The sequence below is a fragment of the Hydra vulgaris genome, chromosome 11 (genome assembly GCF_038396675.1).
Source record: "Hydra vulgaris chromosome 11, alternate assembly HydraT2T_AEP".
NCBI classification, from domain to species: Eukaryota; Metazoa; Cnidaria; class Hydrozoa; order Anthoathecata; family Hydridae; genus Hydra; species Hydra vulgaris.
Genome location: NC_088930.1, coordinates 24,405,001 through 24,417,500, shown reverse-complemented (window position 1 = coordinate 24,417,500; position 12,500 = coordinate 24,405,001). Strand labels below are relative to the sequence as shown.

Sequence of the window (12,500 nt, the reverse complement as noted above, 5' to 3'; positions counted from 1 at the left end):
CTTGCATTTTTCTCAAAATCATGTTTTTTGGGTTGGCGACGGAGATATTTTCAAAACTAACTATCAAGTTAATTTGAAATTTGGTCCACTTATTTTTGTATTTGTATTTACAACATGCACTAAAATAAACATTACTGCTTCTCTCGTTTAGTATTTTTTAAAGACTTTGTACCCTTAAATTACCCCATTTTTGCCCAAATTTGCAAAAATGCTGATATTTTGTCGAGTTTTGGACCTAACTAATATCTTTTAATCCACGACACAATGACACATAATATATCACCATCCAAAATTTCAATCATAAATTATAAGCGATTGCTGAAAAATCTTTGTCGCCCTTTACCCCATTTTTTGACCTTTATTGATTAATAAATAATAATTAAAAAAATTTTGATTAATTATCTTTTATAAAGAATTAATTTTAATTAATTTTTTATTCGTAAATTATTTTTTTACAATATTTCAAAGGAATTTTACGAGTGAAAATAACCGTTAGAAACAATAAAAAATCAGTTTATAAGTTTCTTTGGAAACTTAGAGTTTAAACTCCTGAAAAAATACTTGAAAGCGATCGATGTTTTAAAGCAACTTACTAACTGATTTGCTGCTCTTGGTAGGATACTATGTAGATTTTTACCATAGACAAATATTCTTTGAAAAATTTAAACCCTCTTTTTTTAAACAAATTTTCTTCAACCTCCTCTAAACAATTTTCAACAACACCTAAAAGTTTATGTAGGCCAGGAATATTTACAAGTTCTATAATTTGTTTATTTTCGTCCTCTGTTAAATGATGTTGTCCAACATTTGTGTACATTTTTGGTTTTTTTAAATTTGCACTATCAGATATTCACTGACAAAAGTGCTTTGTTGTTGCTGTTTGTTTACCAACTATTTGAAACAAAACCCTTAAACCTTCAAATACTGTGTTACCAGATAAAAAAATGTTTTATTTATACAAAATTATTTGCAGATTATTATTTTTTGTTCATTAAAGGCAAAATGGCCAGTGTACTTGTTTTGTTGACACTTAAATCTTTTTAATTTTTGTACGCAAACCTGTCATACCTGTTGATGAAGAAATATGTAGAAACTCATCAAATCATTAGTTTTGAAAAAACATTTTACAAAGAGTTTCTGCTATTATTTTTTTAATTTTGCTTTTCTAGCAGTTTGTAAAAAGCAACTTAAGGCGTTTTAAAGAAAAGCTGTAGTGTTTTTTTCAGAAAAAAGAATTTTGGTTTATGCAAAACGTAAATTATTATCTTTACCTTGACAATCTAAACATCACAAATAAAAAGTAATACTTTTACTTTTTTATTTTTACTTTCAATATGTTTACAAGCTCAAAAGTAGAACTTTTTCTTTCTTATGAATCTTGTGATTTAAACATTAGACTCTCCTTGATGCTCATACTACAAGACATTTTTTCAAATTGTGCACCAAATTGAATGTGGTGTGCTATCCGATGACGAAAAGATACTTTTTAACTGGAAAGATTAAAGTTTTATTTAGAGCAGAGTTACTCTAAAAAAAACCTATATTGCGATTAGTCGAACATATAGAAAACGAAATATTAAAATAACAAACTGATTTTAAGATAATAATATAAAATGGAACAAAATCAAGAAAGGTTTACTAAAGAAAACTTTATAAATGAAGTACTTGTGCTGTACGACAAGTACAGCACAGGATACTTCTCTGACTAAAGACACTCTCCACTAATGCAAAAGTAGCTAAATCCAGATTCAAAATACCGTAAAGTTCGGGAGATTGCATGCAACCATGTTTCATCTTTATATTGCAATTGACACAACTTTTTCAATGAAAGCAGTAGCAATAGTAGTTTGCGGCAAATAAAATGTGGTGGCGCAACAAAATTTTGTGGTTGTAGTTAAGTTCGTTGATGGGGTTTTGCATATGAAGCGGAAAGTATTGATTTACGCTTTCTTGAAAGAATCATGCCACTACTAGCACCACCACCATTGTTGTGCAACTGGTCTTGCATATTTTGCTTAAATAATGATTTTTATCTCTTTTCTTCACTTTATTAATTTTTGTTTTATTTATTTTTCTTATTTTATTCTTTTTTCTTTTTTCTTATTAACACAAACAGAACTGTTAGTATTTTTTTAATCATTAAAATGTTCTAATGAAAACGTTCTCCGTGTTCGTCGTTTACATAATTTACCTATATTGTCAGTAAAGAAGTCAATATGAGTGTGCAGGAAATGTATCTTAAGAGATACATTTGCTCCAATGGCCTCAAAGTCCGTTATAAGATTTTTGACCAGTTCTCTATAGTCATCTGATTTTCTGTTTCCAAGAAACCCATCAACGACGACCTTGAATGAGTTCCAAGCTGTATGTTGCAAATCAAAGCTTTAATGTAAACATAGAGTCGTTTATATGATATGTCTACTTCGAGGTCCTATAGATATTCCTTCTATAATTTTGGCTTCACGCATCCTTAGAAATGTCTCTTTGGGTATTGAATGAGCTTTCACAAAGTTCTTAATCAATCCCAACTTGATGTAAAGAGGTAGGAGGTTAATTTTGTTGGTCTGTGCTTGTGGACCTTGAGTTTTTTTTGGACATATTCAGATTTTACTGGCCACAGCTTCTGTGAATAATGCTACTTATGAGCATGACTGTCCCACAAGAAACACACAGAAAGCAGCAGTTATTTTGTGTAACCACTTTGCATGTCCATCATTAGCCCAATAACTTTAAAGCCAGCACAAATACTCCAGCCAAATTTGCTATAGCTGATTAACACAAAAATATTTTCCATGCTTTCATATGGTTCTTTCAATTCTGCAGCATATAAAATTGGCATCGAAGGCTTTGAGTTGTCATTGTGAAGAAAAACTGCTTTGAGGCTTGTCTTCGAGGCATCTAAGAACAGATACCATTCATGAGCTTTGTGATGACAGTCATGCTCATTCAAAAGACTTTCTATATATTTGCAGTAAAAGCACTTTTCCTGTTCTTCAAAGAATTGTAAAAGATTGGCACTTCGTTTTCTGTAAACAGTTACCTTCGTGCCCTTTGACAAGGGATTTCACTGTTGAAGAAGTCTAATCTTTAACAGTGCTGAGATCTAAATTTAATGAAGGCTAAGGAAAGTAGCTCTGCTTTATTCTTTGGTAAATTTAGATCTTGTGGTAACTCATTGAGTTTAGTTTGTTCAATGAGGTGAGGTCTACCTTTTTTAGGTACACCAAAGTTGTCGCTTTTACAAGAGAAAGGAATAGACGCTGATTCATCGCTTTCAATAATTTTAATGTCACTAGGCACAGGAATCGGCAAGGTGTCATTGTAAGGGCTTAAATCGCAGAATGTTTATTAGGATATTCAGTCTTCTCCTTGTTCTTACCAGAAAATTCTGCTGTCTTAGTTATGCAAAAGTACAATCTGTGTTATGGTTTTTTGGTTCTCTCCAAACCTTAGGAATTTCAAATAACAAACTTCTTTTGTCCTTTAGCCACTTTGTCAAATTTAAGTAGCACGACACGTAAATGATGTGTGGTGCCTATTTCGTTAAATTCAATATCCGAATTCAGGCTTTAGTTAAGGTGGTACCCGGAGTTTTTAAATCTAAACTCGGCTTTCAGTTAAATTCACGGTATTACAATTTCAATTTTGTTTCATAAAATACACGCGGAAATATACAGAATAAAAAAATTTGAGTAAACAAACATATAAATGCAATGATCGAACGAGTGGAATATGATTAGGGTTAACAAATGATGAACTTTTTTCAGAAGGTTTAAGTTAACGAATGTTTTCTGAGGCGAAATTAGACGTAGAATTCGATTTTGGAAAGAAATTGTTTCAAGCATAACGTTTAACCCATATCGATCCAGCGTTCCCAAATGGGAACAAATAAATAATTTGATGTTGTGCTAATTCTGTTAACTTTATTTACTTGCTATAAAGACCATTGTTCCCTAATGGGAACATTTATTCATATCCTCCAAAGACATTATCAATACTCTTGTTTTGCAAAAATATATTTTTTTATGTGTTTACATACTTGGATTCTAATAAAAAATTAAAAAATTTACAAAAAAAAAATTTGGTCTCAAATGGGTTATGTTAGAAAAGTGCTGTTTTTAAAAAAAAGAGTCGGGTTACAAATAATCAATAATAATAAAAAGATAATCATATCCAACGCAATCAATAACACTAACATATAAATATAAATGACAACTCAACCAACGTGTGGATCTACTTCAAATTCAACATTATGAATATCTTAAATGCCTAAGCTTAAATTTCACCAAAAAAATGATGAAAGTACGCATCAAGAAAAAAAACAATGAATGGTTTGATCAAAATCTAAAAAAATTGCGCAACGATCATCATTTTGATTACACAAAAGCCAATGATTTATCAAAATTTCAAATATTAAATAAAACTAGAAGAGATTTTATTTGAAAAAAAAGAACCGAAAAATTTTAATAATTAAAAATACTTTTATGATTTCTGCTCAAAGTTCATCAAAATTAAATCAAACTTTGAAGACACTACTTTACCTGGTTGTATACTTTACAATAACAAGAAGGCCTACTCAAGCATTGAGAAGTCATTATTTTTCAACAAATTTTAAAATCAAATCTAAAGTCCAATTGTGTACGTGATGACTTTTTGAACTTTATCAACAATTACTTTAATAAATTGAAAATATCTAATAAGATTTAAAAAAAAAAGTTTGTATTTTTCATTTTGGTGTCATCCCTCTGTGTCAGATTGTGATGGTGTCATCCGGTGTATGGCAATAACTTTTGTTATTTACAATATTTTTAAATGAAATTTAAAACCACACCCCCGCACCCCTAGTGACGCCACTGAAATAAACGATAAGTAAAAAAAAAATTGGACTGGGGAGGGGGGAGCTACGAACAATTAGCCACGGCATTTATAGCAGCCGTTGTATTATGGTTTATGTTCTAGCTTTAGAACTGGAGGTCCGTCTCAACGGGCACAGACGTCCGTGGGACATCTATACGCAGTTTTATGGACGTCAAAAGTCCATAGGACGCTCTTAAGACGGCTAGCAAACGTTCTGTGTTTGCTGGGGTAATTTAAAGTTGGCTCTGGCCATATATGCATCGTTTGATGCAAAATTTAAGAGCGCCTCAAATTGAGAGGGGTTGAAAATTTGTATGGTCATAATTTTTGAACACTGAAACATATACTATGAAATTTGAAATTTATCAATAAATCCTAATGTAGTTGAGAATAATACTAAAAATATTTCATCAACTTTTTGCTCTAACGGACAGGGGAAGAATATATGGGGCTTTTTGTTCCCAGGCTCCAAACATCGCAATTTTTCGCAAAGCATCTTTATTTGACATAATATAAACATATGAATGTCTGGAGTTTGCTCCATGTATGGAAGTTAGCTACCTTAAAAAACAAAAAAATGATCCGCCCCTATGTATAGTAGCTTTTAAGTATTTTGTTTTTTAATTTTTTTTTACATTCTGTTGTTTGTATGTCGTTGTAGTTAGATTAATGAGAACATTTTTGTTTTAAACTGGGTTTCATATAACATGGCCTTCTTTATACCGTGCATGAATTTTCTTAATTGAAGGTCGGTTTTAAATTAGCAGTATAAAGTTGAAAAAAACTGGTTGCTGTTTTCAAAAGAATTTATATTAAATAATTTATGATGCCTTATAAATACTGTGTTTCAAACTGTTGCTCATATTATAAGTCTTCAGGTTGTAAAATATCTGTATATAAATTTCCTCGTGAAGTATCTGAAAAAAAAAAACTAGTGGTTTATGAGTATCCCTCGCTCACTCTGGACTTTAACAAAATAGAGCGTTGTTTGTAATTGCATTGGCCAGATGATACTGAGTTTACTTTATATCGTGGTAAATTGAGACTGATTAATCTTCCATCAGTATTTCAAAAATTATCTAAAAGTTGTCTTTCCTTTCCACTAACAAAGATGATAACTTTATCTTCTTCAAAAAGAGCTATAAAAAAAAGATGAATTGAAAGAGTATAAAATAATTGGTGATTTAAAATTTGAAGATATTTAAAAACACTTATCTACTGAAAATGAATCATTACTTACAAGCAAAACAATTCTAACTTTATCCAGTCAAAAGTATTTAATTGTGGAGTTCCACTATTTCTGCCGATAGTTAATCAAAGCTTAAAGGGACTCCCAAGTGCCGAGACAAGTTATATTTATTTTGTAAACAAACATTAGAAAATAAGTTTTGAGTTTATTAAAATTACCAAAACAATTTATTTACTTATATATTACCAAAAAACATTTGTTGCTTTACTATTATACTTCCACTTGACAAGTTAATACTAAGAGTCTGCGTCTCGAAACTTTTCTTATTACGATACGATACGATAAAATATCGGAATGTGCGTATCGTAAGTTTTTTTATATTACGATAATATCGTAACCAAAAAATTTGCACGATAAAGTTTCGATATTTATAGACTCATTACAATATTTATTGTTCAATTACCATAAATATCGTAACTCATATCGTAACTCAAACGATAACGATACTTATCGGTTCATTACAATATTACTTTTTCCGACTAAAAAAAGAATTATTTTATAAACCTAAATAACTTTAATAAAATTACTGACAAGTGCACTATTTAATTTAAAAAAAGAAATTAAAAAAACTTTATTTTTAATTTTGATTTTTTAATTTATTTAAGACTTAAGCCGACGCAAAAAACAACTAAAAACACAAAACAACAATACTTTACTTGATAAATTGTTGTCTTGACATGTTTAGCATGTTAAGGTTTGTGCTTGTGACTTAATATAAGAAAAAGATTAAAATTTAATCTCAAACACAAGGTCTATTGAAATCACTAAATCACTATATGGCAAATTTTATAAACTCTAGGCAGTGAAATAGACCCATGACGCCACTTAGGCAATGAACCAATTTAAGTTAGTCATCCATTTCAACTGCTGATGTAAGAGTTGAAGTAGAAGTTCCCTGACTTGAAGCAGTTGAATTCTCAGAGTAATTGGTAGAAGCCTCTTCAAACAATTCTTCTTTTTCATCCTGACTGGTTAGAAACCATCTTTTGATCTGGATCTTTGTGAAGATGCTGAGGAAGCAGGTACACATGGCCATTTTTTAGCAGCTTGAGCAAGGAGAGGAAATTTGTTCATATTTGCTCTCAAAAATTCCTGCACGACCACACCAACAACCTCTGGGAGTTTTTGAAATATTTTCCATTCAGTGACAATGTCCGACTTTGCAGGTGGAGCCGGACTAGAATAGGAAGTCATAAGTGCAGAAGCTTCTTCCATTATAACATTATAGAAAGAATCAACTTCTGAAACATGACCTTGGGATTCAGCATGTAACCGTTCATTAAATAATCTTGTTGCAGCAATCCATTCCTGATAAGCATTGGATTGAGTAATCAGTGCCTCATAGGCTTCATCAAATCCACCCAGTTTTTTCAGAACTCTTCCCTTGTACAAGGGGTTAAGCAAGTTGGCAACAGAGTAAAAAAGGTTTTGACAACCAGTGTCCATAAACGAACATCCAAGTTTTCCACCAATTTTTGGTGAAACATTTGTACCGTTGGTGACGCCCCACCAGCCTTGATGAAATTCAGGCATTCGTGCCTCAGTGTGTAAATGTTTGAGATAACGAGGTGAATGCTTACTTCTTTGTCAGCAGAGAAGCATTCTGAAATCTCAGCAACTCTCCTCAGAACAGGCAAAATTTCATCATAAAGATTGAACTCATCTTCTGAAGGAATGATTGGAGCTAGTTTGGTGTCATCTTTTCCAGGAATGTCTCAAATGGAGCTGAGGATACAACGCATTTTTACAATGCTTTCCAACATCATAAAAGTTGAATTCCGGCGTGTTTTCACGGGAGTGATGATTTTCACAATTTCAACTTATCCTTGCCAACAGCATCACTGTCATCAAGCAACAGCTTTAGCTAAAAATTAAAATAGAATTATAAGAAACATAACATAAAAGGTGATTAGTACTTTTTACTATTATCAAAAACTGATATTAACTATGTTATATGTTTTTACTTTTTAAGTGTTAACATTTTTTCAGTTATTAATGATAGTTATCATTAGAAAAATTTTGTCACACAAAGTGTACTGAGAAGTTTAAATTGCGCTTGTATTGTATTAAACTATAAACTAAATTGCTATAAAAGCTAAAAATGATGTTAAACTAGTTACCTCTTTTTTAATTCTTTGCTCAGACAAAGATGACTTGTGGCATCTTGAACTTAATTCAGTTGTTCTTTGGATTGCTTCGTGAAGATCCAAACTGTCAAAACCTTTTGTTTCTTTGACAGTTGCTTCAACTTCCTAATTCAAAAGATGATCAGCACACAAAAGAGATGTTAATTGCCGCCTTCATATTAGCGGCTGAATCATGGACACACACAACGGACGAAACTCCATTATTTCCGGCCAACTCTGAGACATTCCTAAAAAGCAAAGTAAAATTAGTTGTTTGCTTTTTGATATTTTAAAATACAAACTAATACTTTTGTTGTTATTTTAGATATAAATGAAAGTATTAATTTGTGCCATTAATTTTAAACTAAATGGCGGGTTTTGCTTTTTTGTAACAAAAAGTTATCTAAATAATTCAAACGGTTAACTTAATTTACAGAAATTTTAACCTAATAAAAATAAAATACTAAAACATGCTTATCCAAACAAAGAGCAATGGCTTCAGCTGTATGTTGTCCGGAAAACGGAAAAATTCCAATCACAAGCATCTTTAACCGTAAGTCTTCACTCACATAGTGCAATGTACCGGCTTGATATGCATCATTGTTTCTGCTTTGCCAGAGGTCAGTTGAGATTGCAAATCCAGCGGTCTTTGCCAATTCCTTCTTTAGAATGTCATCCACACAGATTTTCACATTTTTGTACAACAACGGCAACTTAAAAGTAAAATATAAAATTAGTTATTATTGGTATTTCTCGTTACATATCAACTTGGTTACCTACTAAGAAAACTATAAAAAAATTGGTGTGGATTGGTCTTAAAAAAGTAGCTTTTTAAAAAATTTAGTTCTCTTTGAACTCCCATTGAATTGACTCCCCACCCCAAAATAAAATTTATTTAAAACAATTAAAATTTTGCATATTTGAACCGGGAGTATGTTGTTGCAGCCTTCACATTCATTTTTGGGTTCTAGTAGTGAACAAAATCTTTAAAAGCTTCATGTTCAACCAAAAAGAATGGCAAATTTAAATGGGCCAAAAACTTGACAATTTCAATGTCTCCTCTGAGCTGTTCACGGTCTTGTAGCTTGTATTTGACCCAATGCTTTAGATTTTGGACCTATTCTGCTGATGGTCCGGAAAGTCTTCCTTGTTTAACTTTACTGTCCAACACTAATGGAGTCATATCATCTCGGACCTGCTCATAAGCCTCGTCTTCATTGTAGGTCTAAAAATTAATATGAAACCTGTTAAAATACCTAATATTGAAACATTCATCAGCATTTATTGAAAGTTATTAATATTTATCGTTAAATCTTGTTAAATCTTGGCATTGCAATAGTAATAATAACTAACACATATGAAAATAAAAGTTAATATTTAAATTGAAAAGTAAAAACGTTTCTAAACTTTATTGCACCTATTCTAACTCATCAAAAAGAACACGGCGCTTTTTCTCCAGGGCTGAAAACTGAACAGGATGCTTCCTTGTCAAATGTGATCTCATACAGATGTGTTTCTCTCCGTCAACTTGCAAATTGCAAAACAATACTTGCATTTTGCAGTAACAAGTCGCTCTTCATCAGCTGTAGTACTGACCTCTTCATCAAAGTGATTCCAAATTTCGGTCCTTGGCCTTGTCATTCATCAAAGTGTTGTTCAGTTACAATTTTAACTCAAACTCAAATTTTAACATCTTTCCTTATAAAAAAAAATCTATTTTAAGAGCCTTATAATGTACACTGCAGGCCAAAAGTTTCCGGACACTTGATATTTTTATATAAAAAGCTAAAATCTATCCTGTATCATTAAATTAACCAATAAAATTAATTTATAATACTTAAACTTACTAATTTTAAATGTTTATGTAAGTTTGAGGTCAGTAATTGCGTATTCAGTTCGTAAAATTTGCAAAAAATTAAAAGTTGCCAAAAGTACTGTACAAGATACCATCAAACGATGGAAAGAAACAGGCATTTTTGAAGACAAAAAAAGATCTGGTAGACCACGGAAAACAACAAAAGCAGAAGATAATAGTATAATATTGATGAGTAAAAGGAATCGAAGACTTACGGCCCCGGAAATAACTTCAGGCTTTAATAGGAGTCATTCAAAATCTATTTCATTAACCACTACGAAACGACATCTTAGACAAGCAGGACTTTCTGGCCGTATAGCGGTCAGGAAACCGTTGCTACGGATTGGAAATAAAAAGAAAAGGTTACAATGGGCTATAGACCACCAAAATTGGACAGAAGGAGACTGGGGAAAAGTACTATGGACCGACGAGTCCAAATTTGAACTGTTTGGGCAAAGACGTAGAATTTACATCAGAAGAACAACAAAAGAAAAAATGATCCCAGAGTGTTTAGTGCCGACAATCAAGCATGGTGGTGGGTCAGTTATGGTATGGGGATGTTTTTCTTCAGCTGGTGTTGGTGACCTAGTTAAAATTGAGGGTATTATGAAAAAAGAACAATATAAAACAATTCTAGAAAACAATGCTATACCTTCTGGCTTAAGAACTATTGGTCGTAGTTTTGTTTTTATGCAGGACAATGACCCTGAACACACCTCAAAATTATGTAAGACTACATAAAGGAACAAGAGGATAATGGTGTCCTCAAAAACATGACCTGGCCGGCCCAATCACCAGATTTGAACCCAATAGAGTTACTGTGGGAAGAATTGGACAGAAAGGTCAGACAAAATGCCCAACATCCAAAGAGCATCTGTGGCAGATATTAGAAGAATCCTGGTTATCAATTACACCCGAAATAATAGATAAATTAATAAATAGGATGCCACGGATTGCAAAAAAAGTGATAAAAACTCGTGGGTTATTTTTTGACGAAAAGACAGTTTAATAATAATAGTGTTGTTAGTATTTTTTTTCTTTTTTTTTTTTTCTTTTTTTTTTCTTAAATAGTAACTATATGTATCTTTTATAAAATAAATATGATATAAGAATTTTTTTGAAATAATTATGGGAGTTTTAATTAAAAAATTAAACAAAATCCAAGTGTCCGGAAACTTTTGGCCTGCAGTGTATATCTAAGTAATTTAAAGAGTATTCAAAAACTTTTTCCCAGAGAGTTTTTAAAAACATTTTTATTACAATTAGCTAGTTAGTTTCGGTTCAGTAGAACCGTAATTGAAACCGTAACCAAAACCAAAAAAAAGTTATTTTTAAAAAAAGTAACCACGAAAAGAAATTAAACTACTTAATTGGTGATTTTAATTTTGACTGTTTACAGTATCACGTCAAATACAACATTAAAGAGTTTTACAATGACATATTTATAAACGGAGCGTTTCTCTTAAAAAAGGAATCATTAAATGCGATATCATAGATCATTTTCCGATTTTTTTCTCCATAAATACAGATACTAAATTAACACTAGATAACAAAAATAGCTTTTGTAAACGCATTTATAGCAAAGCAAATTTAGTATTATTTAATGACCAATTATCAATGCTTCATTGCCACCATATTGATCATTTTCAGGATGCCAACTTACCCAACAAACATGTCAACGTTGAATCAACGTTGAAAACCGGTCGCAAAAGATGTTGCGGAAACGTTGACAAAGTAATCGATTTTGCAAAGATATGTAACGTTGTTTAATAGACGTTGATTAAACGTTATTGCGTAACGTTGAAAAAACGTTATTAAATGATGTTACAAAAATGTCGCAACTAAACGTTGCAAAAACGTTACATAAAAAGCGTTGAATAAACGTCGCAACTTAGCGTTGAAAAAACGTTACCTAAAAAGCGTTAAACGCTGTTAAAGCAGTCTATTTTGCAAGGATTTGTAACGTTGTTAGTAAAACGTCAATTTAACGTGACTCAAAGACGTCGAGTAATGGTTAAAATATAACGTTGAATCAACGCTTAAAATGTGCTGTACAAAATATCGCAAAATATTATTTAACGTAATAAAACGTGGCTATAATATATATTGATTTGACAAATAAAACTAAATTGTAGGTTGAACTCTGCTCTTGCAATATTTCCAAAATAAATTTTCAATACAAACAGTAATATACAATGATAAATATAAAAAAGCTTAAAATATACAATTTATAGATATATATATATAAATTTAAACATTTCTTTAAGATTTATGTGTGTGTGAGTGTTTGTATATATATTTATGCTATATATGAAAATACAATTTACAGGATGTCGTATCGATAGGCCAGGATATCATTGAGATACAAAATCTAAATCAAAAAATAAAACTTGTATCATTAGTAGTCTAAAAG

At 31.3% G+C, this 12,500-nt stretch overlaps 1 protein-coding gene and 1 long non-coding RNA gene across 2 annotated transcripts in view; one reads left to right on the top strand and one right to left on the bottom strand.

Annotated features, from left to right (window-relative positions):
* LOC100212348 (phosphatidylinositol phosphatase PTPRQ) overlaps positions 1-12,500 on the top strand; it is a 268,145-nt gene that overhangs the window by 6,552 nt on the left and 249,093 nt on the right. The gene's annotated exons all lie outside the window — the stretch shown is intronic.
* The window catches only part of LOC136087535 (uncharacterized), a 15,312-nt gene continuing 15,156 nt past the window's right edge, over positions 12,345-12,500 (bottom strand). Inside the window, exon 4 of the long non-coding RNA XR_010641852.1 lies at positions 12,345-12,458. This is a non-coding gene — a long non-coding RNA (uncharacterized LOC136087535). The remainder of the gene's footprint in view (positions 12,459-12,500) is intronic.